The sequence below is a fragment of the Zosterops lateralis genome (genome assembly GCF_965231275.1).
Source record: "Zosterops lateralis genome assembly, chromosome: 8".
Classification (NCBI taxonomy): Eukaryota; Metazoa; Chordata; class Aves; order Passeriformes; family Zosteropidae; genus Zosterops; species Zosterops lateralis.
This window is the reverse complement of record NC_139768.1, coordinates 8411280-8437594: the sequence shown is the minus strand read 5'-3', so window position 1 is coordinate 8437594 and position 26315 is coordinate 8411280. Positions and strand designations below refer to the sequence as shown.

Sequence of the window (26315 nt, the reverse complement as noted above, 5' to 3'; positions counted from 1 at the left end):
AATAAATAAATAAGAACCAGAAACATGCAGGAATGTTGGCAAAGAAATACAGAGGTCCATCAGCAAATCAGAGCAGCACTGTGATCTGGGCTGAAAATAGTTCCACAAGTAAATTTAGCATCTTCAGTACATTAATAAATCCATGCAGAGAATGGCACACATGGCAAAAGATGTTGAAAGTGAGGCTAAGGGAAACAGTCTGTGTTACCATCAGGTATTTAAAAAGCACTTGGTTCTTCACTCAAGGGTGAAACAAAGGAAACCTTGCTTCAGAGAAGACAAGACAAAAGTGGATTTGTGTTTTGTTTAGGACAGAATAGCACAGAATAGGACAGAATTCATGGTGGTCAAAACATAATGACAACAGGCAAAGTCTTACTTCCAGTTGCCTAAATATAATATGTTTCAACAGGTTGAACTTGTCAAAAAGGCCTGAATGAGGGTGAGTCAGAACCCAGTGCTTGAGAAGGCTACAAGTCAGTTCAACATCCTTATCAGAGGGCTCAGCCTGCTCCCACTGGAGCCAGAAGAAGGAAACTTTTCACTATAACATATTGCATCCTCTCCACAATGCACATCTAAATGCAACTACAGTGCGGTCTGAGGTTGGCACTGAGCTTGCCTTGTCTAGACAGCTTCCCCCCATGCAAGGGCTTACATCAGGACATGACATTAGTCATTTTAGGACTCTGATCCCTCTGATCTGTGTTTTGGTCACAAACCAGTATTGACAGCTGGCAGCCAAGACTCCCAGAGTGCACGTAAGTCACACAAAAATGCTGAACAGCCCCCCAAAGGAATACAACGTTCCTCTACCTCAAACTGCAGAACATCTATACCTGCAGGTGGTCACAGGCTAGGTGGCTAGGGGCAAACATCACAGCTGAATGGGAAGACTAATGCACAGTTTTTCATGGCTAACATCAACTTTTAAAAATAAAAAATTTCCTGAGGCAAGTCGCAACATTGCTTTGGTATACCATGATCCAATATTTAGTCTTTCAAGGATTCACCTTCCTCCACTCCCTTAGTGCTGATAGTACCACTGTTTTCAGGGGTCAGTGTTCCATGGCTGGAACACAAGAATAATGCACTTCCTGTCAGAAGGGGGAAGAAAATAAACTATTGGGAAACTTTAGAGTGAAAGCCAAGAGTGAAAGTCTTGATATAAGGATGTCAAACTACATGAACCCCACTGTATTCTAGGCACATTTTGCAATTATTCACCTATACACACCATTAACAGTTCACCTACCATTTCTAACTTAAATTTGCCAACTTCCATTTACCACAACTATCTCTCTGTGCTTTAATCTGAGCCACCTAGGTTGCTTTTCCTTTGTGAGATATTTCAGTATGCTAACTTTAGCTAAAACCATGAACCCCAAGCATATTTCATTATGCAAATTGCATCAGATTTCAGAGCCTTACTGAGAAAGTCATATTCAGTTCATTATATTTGTAATAGCAATTGCTAGGAAGCCCAACAGATAGCTGAAAAGCAACTGTGGCTTTTTTGTTATCAGGGGTAAATTCAGCTGCATGAACAAGATAGAAACCAAGTTCTGGCTTATTTCAGAGACTGCACCTTCATAATTCCCCCTGAAAGATATTGAATGGCTACAAACAGGACAAATTCAGTTCTGATAAGAGCATTAGATTATAAAACATTACTGACTCCATAACCCCATGCACAGTGTACTGTTATAGTTGTGCCGTGTTTTTTTGAATACAGTGACCTTGTCTAGTCATCATTTACCCTTCAAACTTTCTACTTAAGCTTTTGAATTATCAGTTATATCTTCATCACACCAGTAAGAGTCTTTAATTTGGTTTTCGTTTTTCTTTAAAGGAATCGGCATGGTCAACTTTGAAGCTTTACTCAAAGTGCAGTTTAACACAGTCACACATGATTTGTCAGGTCTTAATAGCTCAGTCAAGGCAAAATGTTAAAGTTGATTTTCTTCCTGAGAGATTTTGAGTACATGGTGATTATCATGGCTTACGAGACAAAAAGGAACCTGATCATCTAAGTTGCTTTATATTTAGGATTTTACTCTGGAACTGTTCTACAATGTGTCAAATGCTCAGAAACACATCTAACAGGCAATGGAATTGCTGTTAAAAACATTGCAAAAGGCAAGGAAAGTATTTCTCTATTGTGCTGTGTGATTTATACAAGACAGCAGTGAAACATTCACATCTGTAGGGCTGACTGGACATCTTTTATAAATAAAAGGTAAAATCAAAAATGGCCATCCTTTTACCCTTATTACAGATCCAGATGTAGTGACTAGTGGCACTGAGCCAGCCTGAGATCCATATTGTAGATACTCAGGCCAATCTCAGTGTTATCAGCATCTCAGCATTACCTCACATTAGATATTAAAGTAGGACTAAGCATGTTAATGTAGTCACGTATTTTTAAAATATGCATTTTAAGTGTTCCCTGAACGTGGTAGGCCTTAAGAAGTATTCCCTACAGAGAATATTCTGATAGTTATTTCGTGCATTGATGTTACTAAGCAACCTACATATCATCCTACACAGTTGGCCATACTGGTCCAAGATATGCAAAGAAGGATGACATTGCAAAACCATAAGCAGAGCTGGATCAATACACTTTGAAGATGCTGGAGCAATGCAACAACATGACTAAAAGTGTTCTGTGACTGCCAGTTTGTGTGTATTAGGCAGCACTATAGGAAGCCTATAGACTTCTTAGTCTCCCATATCAATTCTTCTGTTGAACTTACACCTACTTGTGCAAGAAAGACTGATTTTTTCACAGGGTGTCTCTTGTGAAATAATTTTTGCCTCTGCAGTTGAGCACATGACTGTTTTTAGACTTCCTATTCATAGCTGCAAAAAGTTGCTAATAAATGACATTCAGGGAATCTTAATGAAGCAGGTAAGAAAGATTTTTCTTAGAACTTCTACATCACTCTTGGGCACAGATATTTTATGACCAGGTAAAGACAGACGTCTCTTCTCCTTAGTATTCAGCTTTAGAGAAAGTAAGGACAATTCTTAAAGTTGAGAAGCAACATCCTATGACAAAGTAGCAGCAAATCTGTAATGTTACTGTTACAAGGTGATTTACGTTAAAAGCATGGACAGAACCAAAAGAGTTTATAATAAATTGTATTAAGTATAGATTAAGCAACGATCACAGGGGATCCACACCCCTTTATGTCTACAACACATCTCAACATGATGTTGCACACCTGTGTTTAGCTATAGCATATGAAACATTGTCATACTGAAGTCTCAGAATTGGACTCTATATTCACTATTCTATAAATGATCCTGTTGAATTCAGAGAACCCTTCCTGAAAGCAAAGCCGACCATGTGGATAACATTAACAGAGTAAAAATCTGCAAGAGTTGTTTTAATACAGATTTTCAACTGTGTTCTTCTACAAACTACAAAGTCATGATTCTAAAAAATTTTGCAAAACAATTGCATAACTGCTCAGGAAAATAGAAATTTTCAACAAATACTTACTTCTCTTTTTTCTTTTGTAGGAAAGTATTTGACCAGAGTTTGAATTTAAAATTATGCTCTGTAGTTATCACTTGAACTCCTAAAAGCATGAGTGAATTGATGGGCCTATGCCAGTTATCTCAAGGCTGTTTTACACAAATCACCCACCATCCATGTTCATTCCTCTATATTCCATGGTATCAACTTGTGGCTCACTGCATGACTCAAATCACAGTCACCACACAAAATCATCACAAGTACTGGTGCCAGCACTTCTTGCAAAGGATTTAGTTTTCTCTTTCTAGGAATGTTCTTGTAAGCAAAAGTTTGCATGGACAAATACTAAGAAAATGTTAGGATTCAAGGGTTATCAGGTGGGTTGGTTGGTTGTTGGGGGGGATTTGCAGTTGTCTGCCAGCCTTTATTCTCGCAGAAGAAAAGGTTGTAGCATTTTCCTATTTCTGCCACACAAATGTTTATGGCCTACACCAATATAGGTATTATCAGATACCCAAGTGCAAGCTGTAAGTCAGCCAGGCTGTGTCAAAGCCTAAACTGGCAATCAGTGCAGCTCTTTTGTCTCAGCTGAGGGATAACTAACACCAGCTGAGGATCCGGCCCTTTAAATGCTGTCAAAAGAGGAGGGCTGTAGAAACCCACAGAAGCAGATTTTGTGTATGTTTCCTGCCATTCTTTATCTCTAGTTTTCCATTGGCCGATTTCATAATTTTGTGAATTGTCACTCCAATTATATTTGGTTTTGCAGATATGTAATTCTCCACACCCTCCGCCAGCCCTGATTCCACTACTGCTGAAGATTCAACTATGAATAGACTTCATAAACTCTAGAAACAATTCTCTAGCTTTCAGGTACTAAGGAATTACATTCCCTTCAATTTCATGGTAACTAGCTGGCTGTCAACTGAACAACTTGAAACAAACAAACAAACAAACAAACAAACCCCAGGTGCAGAAAAATAAAGGTTTTTTGAATCTTCTGCTGTTGATACAGCAGCACTGTATCACAACAACAGTAACTAGTCCAGCCTCACTAACTCCAGCAGCAGAAGTGCTCACTGTTATTGCTATGCAGATTATCAGATCCATGAAAATAGTAAAATGCAATGTCCCATCCCTGCAAACTGCATGTCTTCTGCAAGGCTCCACAAGGAACCAAAGACTCAACAGCATCAACTATTTATATAGCACAGCTCATTTTTTTTCTTTTGGATTCATGTTCTAAATGAACCTATGGCGTCAAAAAAGACTGATATCTCTGTCCACTATATCCATTAACTACAGCTTTGATGACTTTCAAAATTGTTATTTTATTATTTTGTAAAGACTATGTTATAACTGCATTCATTTTAGGAGTCTTTATGATTTCAGCCCCTTTAAATGCACAAATAAATTCTCAAATTTTCTGACCTAGCCAACTAACCTTATTAATCCATGAACTTCAGAGAAATAGGAAAAAAGACACATTGGATCAAGATTAAAATTCCACATGATATTCAGAAGGGCTGCAAAACTAAGCTCTAGACCGAAGAGAGGTGGCAACTCCTTTATGCCAAATTCATCACTAGATTAAACAGATGTGATTTCCAAAGTTATGCCAAGTTGCAGCCATGTCTTATGAGAACGTGACCTTTTCTACTCCAGTTACTCTTACCTCCCCCTGCCCCCAGTCCCTTCTTTATCTTGGAATGAAGCCCAAGAGTGTGAGCACCAGTTATGTTTTTATAATACTCCAGTCGCAGTTTCCACTAAGAGATAAGAAAAGCCAAAATGCATATTGCAGGGCCCTTATAAATTGTTAACATCTAAACAACACTCCTACAAGAAGAACAGATTGAAAATGGCAGCAGGATGCTAGATCTTACAGGATGTAAAAGTGCTGAAAATGGAGTAATCAGAGTTTGGCTGAGGAATCAGGGTGCACAAGACCTGTGTTTCAGATATGATTCTGCATTGATTAATAGCAATGACTATATGTGTCACATTTTGCTCAAGCAGAGAACTTGTAAATAAAGGCTAAATAGCAGGCTAAAAGTTAAAGAGGGATTCAGTTAGCAATTACTACACTCAATAATTCATGGATGCCTCATCCAGATATCTAGGTTTCCAAAGACTTAAAGTGTAAGCAAACCAATAGGTCAACATTGTAGGCTTTTCTATTAATCTAATAGGGGCTTTAAAAGCTATCTGGAGTAGCCAGGCCTGGATGTCTTGCCATCATTTAAAGATTTCTGTGGTCTCTTGTCATGCCAAGCCTCAGCTTTCCCCAGGCCAAAAGTGCTGAATACAACATTGAACAATGTTAGGGCTAAGGATGTTACTTGATTTTTAGTGTACTTAAAAGCCTGGATTAAAACTCTTGCCTTTTATCTGTTCACTTTCAGTTGAATGAGGATTTGACATTTTCTCTTGCAGTATGTCATTTCAAAGGTCTCTATTTTAAGAGATTTTAGCACAAGAAGTATTGGACTAACAGCTCTAAAGACAAAAGACCAGGCAACAAAGAGCATATAACAGGGATAGCGTTAGGGCAGCCTTTCATTCACCTAACCATGATCCAACTGGTGTTTATGAATGTGGCCTTGATAAAAATGCTGACTGCAACTTCACCAACATGTTTCTCTGCAGACTGCAATGGTAGACTGTCTCAAAAGCTATAGATGTGTCTGCTTTGCAGATGCACTGAGCTGAACAAACTCAGGGGTCAGAGCAATGAGAAGACAACAAGATTTAAAACACTGTTCTAGAAATGGAAGGTCCACCTGCTGTCCACTACCCTCTGAATCAGCTAAATGTCATTGCATAGGAGGTTATTCTAGATCCAGTCTAAGAGCTGGGTTGTGGAAGCTGGTGAATTCAGCTATATAGAGCTCTTATAAAGTGAACAGTATATAGAAGAGTATATATATATATATATAGAGAGAGAGAGAGGAGTATATATATAACTGCTAGGTACAGGCACATTCCTGAAATTGGTCTGTGACTGCCAAAGTCACCTGGAGATGCAAATACTAAACACATAATTTCAGCCTATTATTCTCTTTGTAATACCTTCAATATCAGGAGCTGGAGTGATCACCTGCATATTGTGACCCCTAGCAGCAAGAACAACCAGAGCAACCACAGAGTTAACCATAAAGAACCCATTTCCAGTGTTTATGGGAATTAGGAGGCCAAAAAAAGAAACCACGCACATAACTATTGTTATAGTTGATATTACATATAAAGAGGCACCAAAATGTCAAGAGCTGTGTTCTTCAGCAACTTACAGTTCCAGAAGTTTCTATGGCAACTGAATTGTTAATCCACATGGCTTTTATTCCAATTCATGCTACAGATTACATTTGGCAAATGCCATACCTCTCAGTTTCTGACTAATTGATTCTGTGTTTAGGGATATAAAGTCCCATATTCTGGATTCCAGGGATTACATTGGTTTTGTATTTTCATACACTGCATCTTCCAATCACAAATATGAAAACCCATATGAACCCATATGAACTTTACTAATGCAAGGAAGTACAATTTAAAAGACGCAAACAGGCTCAATATCTGTGATACTGAGTGCCTAGAATGTCCCTGTGTTACTTTCCCCACATGTTTCTTCTTGCATGGGCAAGAACTTGCCTGGGCAGGACTTGCCTGCACCACACAACAACCTGCTGAGGGCTCCAGCTCCCAGCCAGCAATGCCATGGGCTATAGAAGTGTGGGACTGAAAACAGAACAGCAAAGGATGCACAGAGCTCAGAACAGCAAAGGATGCACCACAGCCTGGCCTCCACACCAACATCAGTTGCTAGAAACTGTTATAGTAAAAGAACATTTCTTTAAAAATAAAAGGTGCTACATCTCTCTTCAGGGATATTTTATGGCAAGTGCAACCCCTTTAAGGAATGTGGTTATTTCTCCCCTTTCAAATGTCTTTATCTGCTTCCAGCTATAAATTATTTTGAACTATTAAAACTCACCAGTTTTAACATCCAAAAATATTATAATCAATTTCATAACACTGTTTAAATAAAAAGAAGTTAATTTGAAGCTCAGACTTGAAAAAAACCCCTGTATTTAACAGTTTTGAATATTTAGCAGTCTTAAAATTAGGACTTGTTCCATTTTTCCAATAATTAGTATTTGTACCATAATTACAGTTTGTCTATAATTTCAGTAATCTTTAAGAGCTTAGCTGCAAATAGAGAGCCTTTATTCAGTGTGCAAGAATGTTTCCAGCCAGTGGCAAACATTCAAAATCTCTTCAGACACAGAATTTAAAAGATCCCCATGGATGTGGGGAAGAAGAGGTGATGAAGGTAACACACATATATCATTACCAAAATTCAAAGCCTGCGAAATAAAGTGTAATGTGACATCACAGGCTAGTGCCTTCAGAGAGGCCCCAACGTTCAGAAAGTATTTGAAGTTTTAGTGTTTGGTACTTACATCATTCTGAAACTTACACAAGTCCTGTCTCTCTGAATGCTCTCAGCTCAATTTCGGAGGAAGCAATTTCATTTTCCAGTTTTATCACTTAAGCCTGAACCTTTCCTTCAGGCCACTTATTATCAGCATCACACCAATAAAGTATAAAGGTAAAGTTTTCCTCTGTGACAGCCTTCAGACTCAGCAAAGGATTTCCACAAGACTTCTACCTAGCAGCTCTGTCCCAGTCATATGAGTTACTGCAAAACCATGCCTCCAACAAGCTCTGTTATCCTGGACACGATACCAGCTGAAAGATTTAAGACATACCAGTGCCTACATGCTGCTTCCATACTCATCAAAGAGCCTTTTTAGAAGTTTGCACACAGTATGTAATTTTTTTCTCTGGGTCACAAGTACAAGACACGATATTGCCCTGGCCTGTAATTTTAATGTAAAAGTCTCAATTATATCTGTGATTTATTACCCATACACAATTTCTACTATTTTAGGTGTAATCTTTAGACAACAAAAGAGGAATACTTGAACCTAGGACAATTCTGTTAAGATCAAACATAAACCCTTTCAGGTGGTCAATAGCTGCATTTCTTAGCTTGCAGAGTGCAAGCTACTGAATATCTAATTAATTAATTAAGCATGTGAATAAGAAATATCCCTTAAAATACAGGACTTTTCATGCAGGCAAGCTAAAAACTGTGGAGATCCATTGTGAAGTCTGTTCAAAACAGTAGTTCATTTTCTGGGACAGTTCTGTTTTCATGGAGTGGAAATTACACTAACAAATCCAAGGTTCAGTACTTCTGTTCCTTCTTAGTCTGCTGTAGCTCTTTAGTTCAATTTCAATTACAATATCCTTCCAAAAGCAACATTTCTGTGCTCAGATTTTTTCATGCAATATCAGTCCTTTAAGTACTAAAACCTCAGTCATATGGCAGAAATGGAAAAAATGTTCTGAAGAACCAGACAGGACAAAAAAGGAAAGATTCCACAGATTGCTTTTCAACAGAGCTATAGAATTTGCAAATCAATTTTGTTGCCTCAGCCACTAATCTGTGCTTTTGTATTGTCTTATTATTCTCCAGTTGCCAGCAGACACAGCAAGACAGTGCTTTAGCACCTCATCAACCACATCAGAAAAATAATGGCATTTATAATTTAAAATGGACAGTAGATTACTAAGTCTCAGTATAATTTTGGATGTTTCACAGCAAATATTTTTCAATTGATATTCCTCCTCCTTTCCCCTTCAATTTTCTTCTTGACATACAATTACCCATTGAAGACAAGCATTTGATCCTTGAATGAAAAGGAAAACTGGTAATTTAGTGCTCTGTAGGATCTCTCCTCAATCTGTGAAAAATAGTTGAAGCCCTAGTACCAGTGAAAATCACAAAATAGAAGGTCCTCTCTGTTATAGGGCAACCAGGCAACTTCGTGCTTACCAGCAGTTGAAATACATACTGCATGGCATGTTTGGAAGCATCATTTCTGGGAACTGGAGATTTTAAATATCAGTAATTAAATGTGGTAAGTGCTCTTGGTATTTCCAGATACTTTCCCTTTTTCTAAAAAGGGAAAGGTGGAGGATTAAAAAAATCTGCAGGTGATATGAATTTTCCTAAAAGAATTCAATTTCTAAGAGAATTAAACAGACTTCTGAAAAGTGGTATAAAGAAAAAAATCAAACTTGTAGGACACTGGTAGCTCATAAGTAGAATCACCATTCTACCAGAGTTTCTTCAAATTTTAGTACCTGAATATCATATTATGTACAATCAATGTAATTATGTACAAAAAATGCAAAGTGTAACATAAACCAGTCCCAAACTACAAAGAACACAGCACCTTTCCAAAGTTCAGACTGTGCTAAGCAAGCATAGATAACTGTAAGGCAACACCAGCATCCAATGCCTAACCTCTATTTATATGTTTCTTTCTCATTCCTTTCCCCTGCTCTCTTGGGATAAGGTCAATGAGGGAAACTATAAAGGTAAAAGAAATGAAAAGACAAGAACAAAACACCACTTAAGTTACTTCAGCAGTACATCTTGGCAACTCAAGATCTTTCTTAAGATCAAGCTATTATCAACTATTACCCCAGATAATCACTTTCTTCACACTGGGCTTGCAGAAGGAAAGTGCAGACATGCACTGATGCCAGATGGTTTCCAGCTCCTTTCCGGCAGCGCACGCAGGTCACTGAAACTGTCTTCCAAAAAGACTTAGAAAAATCTGGTAAATGCTTAGTCAGTGTGCTACTCTGGGTTTGCTGGGAAGCTTTCTAAAGTCTTCTGTAAAGTCTTCCTTCATTTCCATAAAGACAGGTCCATCCAACAACACAAATGCCACTGCCTAAAAAAAAAAAAAAAAAAAAAACAAAAAAAAAACAAACACCAACAACAACAACAACAACAAAAAACCAGCTGATACTGAGCTGGTAACTGGGGTCTCTTAATTCTCTGCATTGACACTGCCTTAAAAATGCACAGAATGGAAGCACTTCCAGATCTCTAGCTACTGTCCTTTCACTTCAGTTATAACAACTATTCTGCAGTCCCAGGAATGCCCATCTGAGCAGCCTGGTCTGAGCCAGCATTCCTGGTACACTAGCCAAAACCACAATACATACAGATTAGTCTCTCAACTGCCTGGAGGAACATATCATCCTCCAGCAGAATGAAAAGGCAGTAACGGTTTTGAAAACTCAACATAGTAAAGAAGGAATCAAGCAAGTTAACCACACAGGCTAGCAGGTTTCCAGGAAGTAGCAGAGAACATCCTGGTCTCATGCCCTGTAACACACCACACTACCTAAACAAACCACTTTGTGACATAAAGCAGCAAATAAACACTGAAAACCATCTTCCTTCTGCCTCTATGTTATTTCAGGGAAGTAGGCTGTACACAGGTCTTCCAACTCATAGGAAGCATCAAACTACTGCCTCGGGGCACACTGCTACCTTTTCTACAAATGCAGCATGCAAAAAGTTACAGGATCATAGGTTCAAAGGTCGGAAAACACTTCTAGGATGATCTAGTCCAGCCATTAACCCAGTGCCAAGGTGCTCAACATTAAACCATATCCCCAAGTGCCACATGCCTTACTGATCACTTCTGGGTGATTTCACCACTTCCCAGGGCAGCATGTTCCAATGCTTGATCACCTTGTAAGTAAAGAAATTTCCAACCTAAACCTTCCCTGATGCAACTTGAGGCCATTTTCTCTCATCCTGTCACTTGCTGTCTGGGAGAAGAGACTGACTCCCACCTTACTACAGTTTCCTTTCAGGCAGCTGCAGAGAGCAGTGTCTCCCCTGAACCTCCTTTTCTCCAGGCTAAACAACCCCAGCTCCCTCAGCTGCTCCTTGTAAGACTTGTGCTCCAGACCCTTTCCCAGCTCAGTATAATCTTCTTCAGAAACGGAGAGATTGCCACCGTGTGGATCTCCAGCCCCACTGGTTGTCAGTTAATCCAACAAATTTAACTCCTGGTCCTACTGTAAGCCAGGGCACCAAAATGCCTTTCTGTAGTTCTCAAACATGCAAGATGTTTGCTATGGCCACTGCACTGCATGTTTTAGCCCTAACTGGGATGGGGAAAGATTTAGTAGTGTAATCAGTTATATTTAGGGTTTCCAGAATCATACCTAGAGAGGTTTTAGGCAAATAATGATCCAAGGAAAAAACGAATGTCTGTGGGAGGAAAATGCGATGGTAATTGGGCAGGAAAGAAAAAGACAATTTATTACATTAGCAATAAACTTCAGAACTCATGAAATTTAAATATATAAAATAGCATTCTGTCCAGATCTTTTTAATTCACTACAAAAGTATAACACCACTCTGTGTGGGAAGAATAAGGAGTTTCATCTCAAGACAATTTAAGGGTGGATGCTTTAAATCCTAACCCTTGCTAGGAATGGATTCACAGCTTAGAGAGCTCTCTAGTAGGAATGTACTGGTTTGTGTCTGTTTTGGAAAATTCTGCACTGCCAAAAGACAAAGGTCAGCCTCAAATACCATGAACTGCATGACCATATTACACAGCATGATCTCTTGCCCATCACAAACCATCTTCTCTGTCTTCCAGGTGACCTGTATTTACTGAACAAATATTCGAGTACTTTTGATAAATTTAGGACTCATGACCTAAACTGATCTCTACTGGTACTCACCCTAAGGGAAGATTAAATGAGGAATGAAGGGAAGGGCTAGATTCTAAGTTGCTCCCTTGTGTGTTCTGCAGTGTACTTATTTAGTAGCTTTCCATTCTGAGGCTGTTACTTTGATTTTCTGAAGAATTTTGTGCTCAGCAGTACATACCTAACTGTTCCTGGCAGTGTGCCCAGCCAGCTTTGCAGTGTCTACTGGAATTTATACTGGAGATATTCCACATCTCACCACAGCTGTCTATGACCTTCTTCAGACAGGCATCATGACAGAGAACACTTAGCCAATTCCCTCTCCTGGCAGTTGCTTTAGCACACAGACAATTGCATGAAAACTCGTTTCTGGGGACACACAGGAATCTCCTGCAGAATCACTCACTGTGTAACATTCTATCAACACATATTGTTATTTTCCAAAAATTATACTGAATTGATTCTTAGAAGAACTCCTACCAATATATTCTGAACCAGCAGACACAGGGAATCTAGATGCCAAAACTGCCCTTTTGATCACATGTTAAACTCATAAAAGAGGATCCAAAATTCAAAAGTCATCTCCAACTCTGAAAAGCAATTTGATCCAAAAGACACAAATCAAAGCTTCCCAAGGGTTATACTGTATAAATGCTGTGTTTTTTCAGCTGGAGGTGGTTTTGAGCTACTTTAATTTAATCAATTATCTTTTAGATAAATACATAATGCTAGACATATACAATGTCAAAACAAACTGTATATTCCATGTAATAGTTTTCTTTTGGAAGGCTGTTAACTCTGCCAGTGAAAATTGTATTTCCAGAATATTACATTTGAACTAGGCCAGATAGGCTCTTCATTTTTCCTATTTTTCTTTTCCTTTTTTTTTTTTTTTCCTCAATCTTAGAATACTCCATGAAGAAGCACATAATAGAGAGGACATCCTTCTTCCCACCCTTCAAAATCAGATTGGCTGCAAAAAAGAAAAACAACCAAAAAACCACCTGAAGCACCATGATATCAAGATGAACAGGTGATTTCAAGAATACCATTAAATAGCTTTGTTTTACACCCAGACTTCATTAAGAATATGGTCCCTTGTGAGTGCCTTGACAATTCTGCTTGGCTTGGATAATGAGCCAGTGGCCAAAGACTTAGGAATATTTTCTTGGTAACATGATTGGGTGCTTAAGGGACACAAAAGTTCCTCTGAATGTAATGAATGGAAAAGTCACCATCTTAAATAGCATATAATTTTATATATGATGGGAATAAAAAAGTATTTGTCACATTTTAGAGGCAAAAAATGAACACCCAGTTACAATACAATTACAAGAAATTGGTGGTTGGAGCTACCTATGTAAACCAACACAATTATTCATATTATTTTGCTGGACCTTTCCTTTCTCTAGTCCAACAGTACTCATTAATAGAACAAATTGCAGACAAATTCAGCAGTTCAGTTCTTGTAATGAACATCAGAACCAGCTTCTGTGACCACAAATTGAAGGAATGGAAAGACTATTCAGCCCAAGTTCAAGCTTTCAAATGCCTTTCTTGCAACCTAAGATTAGGACTGAGGGAAATAAACAGCTGATTTACAAGTTTGCAGAACATTCTGAGGAGCAGTAAGAATTCTAATAGAAGATTCACCAAACATATACACTAAGACCAACTTCGTTTCTAAGCTATGTTAAAGATTCTCATATACCTCCATCTTGTAGCTTTGTATGTTTCCTTCTTCACAGATTTATCTTCCTGCTGTTTAAAAATTTCCAGCAGCAGTGAAAACTGGATCTTGCTGCTCATCCAGAATCCAACACAAGCAATCTTGCTTACAAGTTCTTCCATGTCTTTCCTTAATCTCCTCCTTTTTCCTCAGCACCTGGGTCTCCACTGAAACCAAGAAGAAAGCTTTCTCACCAGATATATTCAGACATTGCACAGCCAAATCCTCAGAATTTTGGTGTCTTTACACTACCACCACCACAGCTACCTCAGTTATCCATTATACTAGACACATTCAAATTCCCAGCTTGCTCCTAGCCCCCAGCTCTCCAGGAAACTATTTTGTCCCTTCTCCATACTAAGAAGAGAAATGGCCTTCTAGGAATCAAAATTACAATATACCTTTGCAAACCAATGCCTTTGTACATACGAAGTCCACAGACACCAGTGTCCTACTTTGCTGCTGTACAGCTGTGTTCTCTGCTGTAAAAGCCCTCATGTAATGATTTTTCTTAGTATCAATTACCATCTCAGCAAAACTGAGGCTGCCTCTTGGTCTCAAACATCTGACAACACTTTGAACATCTGTCTAAATATTGCTAACAGTGCTTTCTGTGAGTAAAAACAAGCCCCATAAAATGTGGATAAACAGCACAGCCTCACACACATAAAATGCAACTTAAAAGGTTCTCCCTAAGCTGTGCATCACACCTTGCAGTGCCTCTGGCTCATCATTACATCTGTCAGCTCTGCTCTGCCACTTTCTGCTGCAAAAAGACTCTTCTTGTGGGGCCTCAACAATGCCACACACTGTGGTGTTCCACACTGCTCTGTGGAGAGATTGGAAGCCACTCCCATTGCCCTCCCTGACACATAGAGAAGGCAGCCAGAGTAGAGGCAAAAAAGGTCAGTCTCTTTACAGAGTTGAAAATATCAAGATCACCTATTTGAGTGCCTGCATGTTTGAGTTGTGTAACAGGAGAGAGAGTGTGCTCCTAGAATTGGTTCCCTTCCTCTGAGGAAAGAAGTGCCCAGAGATGTTTGGATCGAGGGTGGATCTATCAGTTCTTCAGATGTTCATGGAGTTGCTCCGCAAGCTGCATCCCTCAGTTTGAAAAGATCACAGATGACACACAGGGGAATGTGTTATTTACAATTAGTTTTGGTACTTGAGGTAACAGGGGGTTTATTCCTTTGGGAAGACACTTTCATGGTGCAGAGTTAACTTCCCATCCCTCACAATAGTTGAGAAGGAATTGCAAATATGAATTACTGGCTGGCCTGTAAACCAAAACCAACCAAATGTGGCAGTTCATTTTCACTTGTTTAATTTGCATACAGTTGCCAGATTTCAGGAATCCCAAAAAAGAAACTCACTGGCACAAAACTAGCTATAAAAATTACTATAATACAAAGTAATCAATTTTCAACTCATTCAGTCATATGGACAGGCACATAGAGAGCTAATATACAATCCTCATTATTTTCCTGCTACAAATAACAGGGACTTAAAAGTCCCACCACATGAGATCATTTACTTACAACATAAATGAAGATGAGCTCCTCTCTGTCCTCCCTATAGGACAGAAATTACACTGTAGTTCAACAGCAAAACTGAAAGCAGGAAATGTCAATAAAACACAACAATCTTTTAAAATGCAACACAAACCATACTAAAAAAAAAAAATTAAAAACAAGTTTCTTCTAAGTAAGAAATAGCTTTTTTTTATTCCATGTAAAACCATCAGCTGACTAATCCTGATGATCCACATACCCAGGCGCAGTTACAATAACTTTTCAGAGAAACACTCTTGCACACTTGTACACTTTTGACTAAATTAGCGCTCAAGGAACATGTTGAACAGCCTGACACCAATGCTTTAGAAGATTCAGATGAATGAACCCAGGCCTTCAAAAATCCTTGTATTGGACCACAGTACTTCAGAAGTAAGGTTTAGGAGACTGAATCACAACCAGTCTTCATACAACAGTCAAGTCTTAGATCAACCAAAAGCAACTTGACTGGACCAAGAACACCTGACAGTTCACTACCCTAAAACAGATTGTCTTATTCACAACACAACATCCAACCTCATGCAGGTATCTCCCACTCTACAGACAAAGTGCATGAAGATAGAAAAAAATGCTTATAGGGACATTATTAAGTTCTCTTTAACAGAAAAACAAAGTGGTTTAAAAATTTGTGTCATACTAGGCATTTTAAGCACACCCTACCTTTCTGTGAGCTGCAACTCTTAGTATTTGTTCATGCATCAGTGTTCTCACTCTCCTCACTCCTGACCCACACACCAAAAACTGAGAGTAGAACAGGACCACAGATTCCCAGAGCAAGCATGCATCCCAAGTAAGGTGATTGCTGTATTTAATTCTTCTCTAGTTGCCAGTGCACTTCTCTGTGCTAAATTTCAACCCAGCCTCAGGACTGAGCAACCCAAGTACTTCTTCAGATAAAAACACATTCTGTTATGGTTTGATACACACATAATTCTTCTGTTTTGCCAGTTGCTAGAAGACTAAAAGGAGGAAGGACCTCACTGGTAGATCTGGTGAAAAAATTAAAAAGAAATGAAGTTAGCTCAAGCCCTATCCACTCTAATTTCTAGTCTAGTCTGACTAATCCAGTAATTTAGTGCACTAACCAGGATTACAGTCAGTAAAGGCCCTTACTCTTCTTTTCCAAGGTAACCTAGAACCTAGAGAACTCAAGGCAAAGCACAGACCTTCTGGGCTTCCAGCACTCCTCCTCACAAAGCAGAAGATCTGGGTTGGGAATCTCAAAGCTTCCCAATTCTAATCAGCTGTTCTGGCTTGCTCAACCCTTCATTGTGTAATAAGCAAACACATGATTTCATGTAGCAATTGCCATTTCCAAGGCGTTACATAAAAAATTCTGATTTGCAGATAACTGTGAACACTGGTTTTATTCTGAATTGGGATAGACTTGAGCTAAGATTTCCTGTGAGTCAGAAATACTTTGAGTTTTTAATGCTCAAGAATAAACACTGCTTGTAATTTGGTTTGTTAGAGCATCAGTGTTTGGGGCATTGCAAATGGCTTCTTAAGGGTAGCACTTAAACACCCTACAAGTACACAAAAGAGGTTGACCTCAGCAATTTAGGTTTTGTTGAATTGAAGCGTTTCACAGTGTCACAGATGGAGAGAAAAACTGTGATAAATGATACAGCCATTATTTAAAAGGTGGTGTCCTGGACTTACAGATCACCAATTCTGATAAGGGAATGAAGAATATAATCTGAGGTCAAACCAGACTGGAAAAGAAATTGCCTCATTAGAGAGCAAGATGCCCGCTGCTCCTTGAACCACCTAACTTTTCCTGGCATATTCTAGCCAATAATCAGCATGTCTTGCCTGTTGTGATTTTGTCTATGTTTATAGACAGACAACTGGTGTCAGATTATGCTTAGTCCCTCTGTGAGGACAGAATTCCTTACAGTTACATTAAAGCAAGTAGATCTAGATTCAGCTAGATGAAATCTCAATAGCTTATGTCCTAGACCCTTCACTGTTAAATGCAGAGTCTTAATCAAACTTGTAGGGGTTGTTTAAAATCAGGTATTGGAGGCTTAGTCTCACTTACAGAGACTGAACAACTACATAGCCCATCAGCTGCTGCATCCCACAGCATGTTGCTATGGTTTCATAAAACCCCAGTTTTTTAGAGCAACCCACTGAGGCTTCTTTAAATACAGGATGAAGAAAGCCTCCTCTTCTACCAGACCTCACAAGGTCTGGAGCAGTGAGCAAATTAAAGCTCAAATGTCTCCCCAGACCAGCTCTAGCCAAGCCAAACAAACCAAGCAGTTGGCAATGCAGTGATCTTGTCCAAGATGTGGCTAAGCTGAATCCTAGGAAATACTGGGAAAAAGATTTTTGCGGCAGTGCTCTTTCCCAGTATGGATTCTTGGTAGCACAGTGCTGATGCATATTTAGTACAATGTCAGAGAAAGAATCAGATGCTCTTAATCAAGCTGAGATTTTCAATGGCTTCCCCTGGATCCTAACCTCCCCAGAGCTTTGTCTGCTATCACCGTGCTCATATCACTTCCTTAGAGTAATATCAGGATAATAATTTACTTGTGACAAGCCCAAGTCAGTGCTTTTGGAATTGGTTTAGGCTGTGATACTGAAAATGTAGTGAACAAACACCTTTCAAAGGACATCTCCTGTTCATTAGGAGTGCTCTGTGGCCACTAATTTTAACTAAGTTTAATATATATCACATCATAGGATGCTTCTGAGAAATCGTATGCTGAGAATTTTTAAGTGCAAATTACTCTTCTTTTTCAATAATCTTTCTTCACCACTATTTTCCACTGGGATCTTGGATTTCAGATGGCAACAGTTATGGGATGAGATACCTGTTCCTTGGATTCAGCCATGCTGGAGTTTATGCAAAGGAGATCAATCACACTGTGTTATTTCCATGGGCACAGGCTTCAGGGGAGCAGCAAAGGCAGAGCTCCTTCTGAACTTTGCTGAGGAAAGAAACACAGTGTCAAAGCCAGTCCAGTAAATAAAGTCACACACACAAACACTTCTTTGAGTTTAGAGATGTATGAACAGGGTTGGTATCCTTGCCACTTGCTCTTCTCTCTGCCTCAGGTTCTAGAAAGTTTTAATTTAACAAGACACCCTGGTATTGATTACACTGGATAAAAGACCTACCCAGGCATGCATCACAGTCAATGAGATAAGAATCTGTCCCAACCTCTACTGCAGCACAACCAGCATTTATTGAACTTTTCTCTTGAGCACTGACGCTTGGTATTTCTGATCTTGAACAAAAATAGCCGGACTGATTGTCTCCAGAAAAGCAGCAAATAGCTGCTTATATCCTGGTGATTTCTGTGTTTACAGTCTGACTTAAGAACCCATCATCTCAGTTCTATGTGCCCCAGGAAAGCTGTTTAGTTTCTTTGTGCTCACCTCCTCTCACTGGCAGGATGTGGAGAATGACCAAGGGTTTAAGCTGCAGTTTCACAGAAACTGTCCTAGAACAGCATCATCAGACTGTGCTTCTAACACAGCCTGAACCAATCCAAACCACTGGCCAGCTTAGAGTGCCACACTCCTTCTCTGCACTACAGAACTGACACCAAGAAAGTTACTAACTTTCTCACCAGATCTCAGAGCAAAGATGGCACTATATGGGAACAGATAAAGGCCAGAACCAGCAAATTGAAAGGCAAGGAGAAATGTGTGGCCAATTAGATCAACTTCACTACAACAGGAGCATAGATTTTATAATTCTCAAATCTTATGAGCATCTTGACACATTTTTTTCGAGCACAAGTATTAGATGTGGTAGGTAAAGTGTGAATGGAAGGCCAGAGCAAAGCCTCTGAAAGAGTTTTCCCTATTCAAGCTAAACAGAGTCTATTGGGAAAAGACAAAGTTAGACCCCTCTGCTGTTATGAACAGAAGAAGCTCTGTTGTTGACTACAGCAGCCCTCACAGCCAGAAATGGATTAAGGCCCAGAAGCTGAAGCGAGGTGGCAGACAGAGGAGATGGGTCCTCTAGTTGGCAGAGCATTAGAACAGAAGGAGTGCAGCTTGTCCACACAGCAAGTCAGAAGCAGAACTAGGTGGCTGCCCTTCCCTTTTCCTATATAGTCTTTAACAATTTTAGCCATTCAGTCTAGTGCTTTCTAGGCTAAGCATCTGTGAGAGCTTATTTTGGCTCTGCTTCAGGTCACAGTCTTGTTCTTGGGAAGATATTTTGCCAAATGAAATAGAAACCTTTTGGCTCTGGTGCTTGTGAGCAGATATTTAAAATATTGTTTTTGTCAAGGACAACCTCTTTTGATGGGCTGCAAAAGAGCTAAATTCAACTTGATACATTATTACAATTCCTGGAAGCTCTGGTTTTTATTTGATTAGAAGGGCAATGGAAACCAAAGATTTCATTTTAATGGAACAGACTTTGAGCCTTTGCAGGAGTCCTACCCCAAAACCCAGAATTTGTGGTGACAAAAACTGGATATTGCTTAAAACAAATAAGCACCATGTTCTTTTTGCATAGCATGTGTGTCCTGTAATTTTACTTCAGCTGACAACACAAATGTGTTTAGCAACAACTAAGATACACTAAAATCAGTACTGCTATGAACTCACAGTTGGAATTATGTCTTAGGAAAGGCTTGCTATTACACAGGAAACAAAATTCTAGTTCCCATGCTGAACAAAGATGATAAAGTCTGAACACTGCCTAATGTAAGCCACATTAAATACTGGACTGTGCCTCAGGGCACTACACGGACAGTTGTATCTGCTTGAGTACCTCAGTTGCAACAGAATATTGAAGTCCACTTCCCATTATATTGATATGCAACACAACAGCAGAGAAACCTCCCATGAGAAAGCAGACTGAAGAAGTACATAAAAGTTTTCAAGGAAGATGAATAAAAAGGAAACAAAGAAGTGCTCCAGCCTAAAATAAGATTTCTGCAAAACTCCAGCTGACACACAGTGTCATCACCTTTGGAGAGTTCTGTTATAGGATTCACAGTCACACAAGGGCAACAGGCACTTCAAGGTGAAGTTTTGCCAACTTGCTGTAGCCAAACATCAGCAGCTCTACAGTTCCTAATCAACGGCTCATACATTTCTGTGAGCCTTTATATACCCATAAAAAAGTACAAGGCTCCCACAGAAATGAGAAGTATGTTCCACATGTTACCTTTTTCCCCACAGCCCTCAGATTTACTGTAGATGGTGGCATGACTGATCATCTGACTACCATCTGTCCAACATCTGCTTTTTAGGGAAACCACCCTGCAAATATAATTAGTTGGCTCTAGGCTACCATCATTCATAATGAATACCCTGTTTATATCGAAGCTATCACTAATGCAATTCCTTTAGAAAGATTCAGTATACTGACTCGGAGCCTGAGATCTCTCATGGGGGTGTGTGACAGTGATACTGTATTGCCATCAGCTTTTAACACTCAAATATCCTAACAATCCCCTAAACTGTGAAAGTAGACCACAGTAGCTTGTCTTGAAAGAAAAAAAAAAAAATCCTCCCAAAAATAGTTAAAAAAAAATAAATAGAAGCTTAAGCCAAACCCAGGAATTATTGCAAGATTTGCAACAAAATGGTGTGCTTGTCATGATACTTCTGATGGCAAGACAGTAGCATGGCACCTTACACAAGAGAAAGAGTTCAGGGCTCAGGACAGCTACGAACAGAGCTGCAGGTGCTTCAGTCATTTTAATGACCAGAGCTTGCTACAAACTACATGTAGGATTCCCCTATTCTTCCCCTAAAGGCATAGGTAAGCTGAGCCAAACCACTGACTATTCCTGATTTCTATCTGAACTGCAAAACCTTTGGAGCTATATATCCTTTTGTGTCTGTATAACTCTATCTGAACAGAAATAATATTTCAGTCTGCCAGAAATCCAGATCCCACATTTAAGAAAGCTACTGAAGCTTTAAGATGCCATGACCCAAATTCTGCTTGCAAAGTGAGTTTCTTGCAAACTCCCTCTAGACTCATAAATATAGTTCTGTTTCCAATAACATGATTCTATTTAATGCCTTCTGCATTAAAACCCATAATCCTTTAATAACTTTGGGAATAGTTGAAGGTATTAAAAAAAAAAAAAACAAAAAACAAACAAACAACAACCCACAAACCAATCAGAAAGCAGTTGGGCATCCCTGAAGTTGATAGTTTATATGAATAAGCCATAGGACAATAAAAGGCCAGACTGATCACACTAATAACTCCCAAGGCCGACTTGAAGAAATTAAAAGGCCAGGAAGTTTATTTTTAAATGTGTTTTCAATTGATCTTTGTTCCTGACTGCGTTTAATGGTTAGCTGTTGTTAGTTGAGAAACCCTTTGGGGTTCTGCTAGTTGATTTGAAACTGGGAAACAACAGGCAGTACCACAGAGAGAGAGATGCGTTTCTTTTCAAGAGAGTGAATTTAAACACTGCTGAAGGGTCACATACTACTAGTCCTAAAAAAACAACAAAAAAAAATATTTTCTAGGCAGAGCTCAATAAGGGAAGGTGACAGGGCATGGTGAGGGATATCTCCCATAAATGTGCCATTGGCAGAAGGCAGCCTTGCTGGTAGCTACAGAAACAAATGACTGGGATGATATTTTGGTCATGGATGAGCTTGTTTTTTATTCCAATGCAAAAAAAAAAAAATTAAAAAAAAAAAAAAATATATATATATATATATATGCAAAGGGATGTCATTCAGAATAGCAAATGACAAATGTTTGAGAGTATTAGAACAGAATATCCACAGAAAATCTAAAAACAACTATGGAAATTCTGAACTTCTCACGTCAAATTACACTATAAAAGGTGTGAAGTTGTAGCTGCAAATAGAAATTTGACTTTTCAAAATGGGCCTGGAAATCAAACCTGAAAGGTCTAATTAAGTGTGTTTATGTACTCCCCCCTCTGTCACAATAACTGGAGTTGAGCAGTGCTGTGAAGACCTGTGGTTCAGCTGCAGCACTGGGCAGTTGGAATCAACTCTTTGTTTGTGCAGACCAGTCCAACCAGCCTGATGTAGTTCACTCAGCCAATGCTGTCTCGTGCTTTCTGACGCAGAAAGGCAAATTGGCAATCAGAATATAGAAGGTGAATTCATATGTCAGTGCTCATGGTATTTCAAATCTAGACAGATTGGTTAGGACAGCATGTAGCAAAGAGCAACCCCTTGCAATGTTTGATACAAGATGAAATCAAATTTTGCTGCTGCATCTGAGATCTCAGCAGCATGAACTCATCTCAGCTGAAGAATTATTTATTGTTGGGAAACAATATGGACACAATTCTGTTCTCCTTCTCCTTAGGCTTAGGTTGAAGATTTCCTGCCTTTCCAAAGTACACAGTCTCTGGGTCAGGAAATGCCCTCTTCAGCTTCCTCTCAGAGCTGTTTCCTCAAAGGGTAAGGTCTTTCCTGCCTTCCCTCAGTTAACTGCCTGTGCATATTCTACATACAAACCTATCCTCTACAGTATCATCAGTCATATTTTGCAGGAGTGGGAAAGTCAGATCTAAAGGTTAAATGACTCCTCCTGTCAGTAGAACAGACAGGATAATACTATTCTAGTTCTTAACAAACACTTCACATTTTAAGAGCTAAAGCACTACCTAAAACATATCTCTGACATTTTTTCAGTTACATGGATGCTTTGCCTTAACACCACCCAAATGTCAGTAACAGAAACGCTTTGGGCCCTCAGGTCTCCCAGGCTTCTTCACAGAAAGTGTCCCCTAGATTTTATTGCCACTGTTCCTTTCCAGCTCCCATTTCTATATGTAAATCATTATCTTATTACCTTCTCCCTCACTGCCCACTTATTCATCCAACAAATCATGATGCAGCTGCCTCAAACTGGAAAGAACCTGCAGAGCTGTGAAGGAACAGAAAACACTGTCAGACCTTCATGATATAAAAACCATATAATTCTGGAGTTTACAAAACAACAACATTTTTGCCATTCCATATCTTGGCAGGCCTCCCTCTACCATCAAAAGAAATACCTATTTTCCATTCTAGTTACTTCACTTCTGCATGCAGATTTTGTCTCAAGACACCAAAGCAAATGTTTGTGCTGATTGACACAGCAAACATTGCCAGTCATAAAAGTCTTGTTCAACACCTCTGAGGACATATGCAGTTTTGGTCTAGGCTGAAATGTACAGACAATGGTCATTTTGACCCATGCCATAAAGGACACCAAGGAAAAGGACATGCTTACTGATAGGAGAAGTAAAGATATAAAGCAATTGTGTAAGGGACTGGAAAAAGAGATTAGGATTATCTTCCTAACAAATAGCACACTGACACATTAGCTGTTAGAAGTGTTAGAAAATTTTAACATTTGAAATCTGCCTGCACAAGAACTTTCACACTTGTCTGCAATCAGTGGCATTACACCTAATTTTATTTGGATGTCAGGGATTCAAGGACACAGCTCTTCTCTGTTACAAATGCTCCTAAGTCAAACACAGTAGCAGCAAGTTACCAGACAAAGGAACACTGTGTTTAAGGCTGCCTGCCAGAGATTACTTATTCAAGCTGATTGCATGGAAAGGACAGTAGTGCTGCCACACTTCTACCCCAAACTCCCTGGAGAAGAAAAAAAGCCAAGAGTCATATCTAGGTTTTCTTCAGTTTTCACTGCATGGGGTAGGCAGGAAGAATATCATATAAAGACACTAAGTTTGATCTTGCAGAGTAGTACACCTAACTGCTGTGCTAGGTCAGTGCAAGCACATTCTTAGTTCTAAGTACAAGTAGTATATAAAATGCCTGTCATTTGAAAGCTGACTCTGTCCATTATTTGAGTCAAAAGCAGAAAATAATCATTATTATAGATCATCAAGAAGCAGGAATGTCTTGAGAGATTGGGGAGTTCATGCTCCCATCAAAGACCCAAAACACCTTTCATTTACATATATTTCAGTAACATTCAGGGTTATATTATCATATTATCACATCTTAAGTTTGCATAGTCTTAACACCCATAAGTAAATTTCTCCATGACATTCTTATGGGAAATTAAGGTAGGGTTTTATTAATTATGAGGAATTAAGGTAGAAATACAGTAAAATTAACAAATTCTACCTCATTGATTCAACCTTAACGTTACTAACTTGAGAAATAAACTGCTGCATGAAATACACATAATAAACACTGGTGGGAAAAGCTGTATGTGCAAATTCACACTTAAGCTACTCACTTCAAAGCCGGCAAAGTGAAGTCAGCAATTAATCAGCACTAAGTGGTTACCAGGCTGTGGTGTCCTGGCAGCTCTCACAGCACCTTGGTGTCGGAGGTGACCAGAGCCCCAGTGCCAGCAATGGCCCAAAGCTCCAGCACTGGCCCCCAGGGCTCCAAGCAATGGCCCAAAGCTCCAGCACTGGCCCCGGCGGGCGGCGCGCGCCCTCTGGCGGGGAGCGGGCTCATCCCCCGGGAATGCGGCCCCGGCCCCGCATCCCCCGCCCGGCCCCGGCTCTCCCCGGGGGAAGGACCTTTCCTCCGGCCGGCACGGCAGGAGGCACCTTCGGTGAGATCTATCGGTGTCTGCATCACGAGATACACTGCTGCATTTATATAGACTTGTCAGGACTAGCGTCTTCAGTCAAGTTACACACCCAGGAAATTTGGGTGAGCACAGGTACAGGCTGTGGGAGAGGTGTGGTATGAGACAACAGAGGACTCTTTCAGAGTATCATAAAATCACAGATTCATTTATATTGAACAAGACCTCCAAGAGGTTCAAGTTCAGTTGTTAACCTGTCACTACCAAGTCCAGCACTAAGCCATTTCCCCAAGTGCCCCACCTACACACACTAATTCCTTGTTCCAATGTTTGACAACCCTTTCAGTGAGTAAATTTTTCCCAATATCCAATCTAATCCTGGTGCAACTTGAGGTTATTTCCACTTTCAGAATAAAAGCAGTTCGCCATGGATCCCAACAGTATGTAGTGATTTACGAAATTACAACAAAAAAAAGCACACCACCAAACCCACCTTCTCTTCTTGAAGAGCCTGTTCCAAGTTATTATGTATTCCCACTAAAGCCTGAGGGGTTATGGTACTGCAGCATCAAAAATCTGCTTTCAAATCAAAATTAATTTTACTGTGGTTTTTAAATGTAGTTCACCCATCTTTTTTTGACAAATCTCTCACTGGTCATTGGAAGCAATGGAACTCTACATGCAAGAACTAAATAAAAGCAGCTAAATAAATAGGTTTTGGGACATATTTCAACACTTCTGAGACAAACATTTGTACCATTTGGGGTTTAGGATACTTTTTTTATTTCCACAGCCACTCTTTATTGAGTACATGTTTCCATTTTCCCTTCCTCAGTGAGTATAAAACTCTGACCAGGAAAGTATCTGTGGCCCTACACGTGCCAGCCTGTGGGCACTGCTCTCTTAGTTTTCACTGCAAGTTTTATTGTGTACTTTTACTTTAGCTTGCATCTCTATATTTCCATATAGTGACTAAAAAGCACCAGGCAGCCCCCAGTGTGCTATTTTTGACCAGCTAATGATAACTTCCATTACCACTCTAACTTTAGCAAGGGTATATTCTTTTATCAGCACGGCATGCAATTGACACTCTGCCTCATTATTTTTAGGTGGTATTTGGATTTTCACTCCAAGCATTACCTCAGCAGTCCTATGTGTCAGTGTTATTTCTCTGTTAATTAAGGTGGCCCCATGGAACATCACACAAAAGCAGGGAAGGGCTTGAATCCTTTTTGCTGAAATGATGAGGCCGAGTCAGCTGCTGCACTGTGCTGGGAGCTGTGGCTGCCCACAGCTCTTTCATCCACTGGCAATCCCAAATGCGTGAGCATTTAAGATGTTTCATGAAGACTAAATAATGGAACTATTATCTTTTTTTAGTAGGAAAATACCCCAAGACAACCCCCCAAACAAACTCCTCACAACCCAAAACCT

The 26315-nt window shown here is 39.5% G+C and overlaps 1 protein-coding gene across 8 annotated transcripts in view; it reads right to left on the bottom strand.

Moving 5' to 3' along the window:
- SORBS1 (sorbin and SH3 domain containing 1) overlaps nt 1-26315 on the bottom strand; it is a gene marked incomplete at its 5' end in the record, with an annotated part of 227404 nt that overhangs the window by 188043 nt on the left and 13046 nt on the right. For all 8 annotated transcript variants that reach the window (XM_083866311.1, XM_083866312.1, XM_083866314.1 and 5 more), the window contains 2 exons: nt 18214-18330; nt 23172-23246. The remainder of the gene's footprint in view (nt 1-18213; nt 18331-23171; nt 23247-26315) is intronic.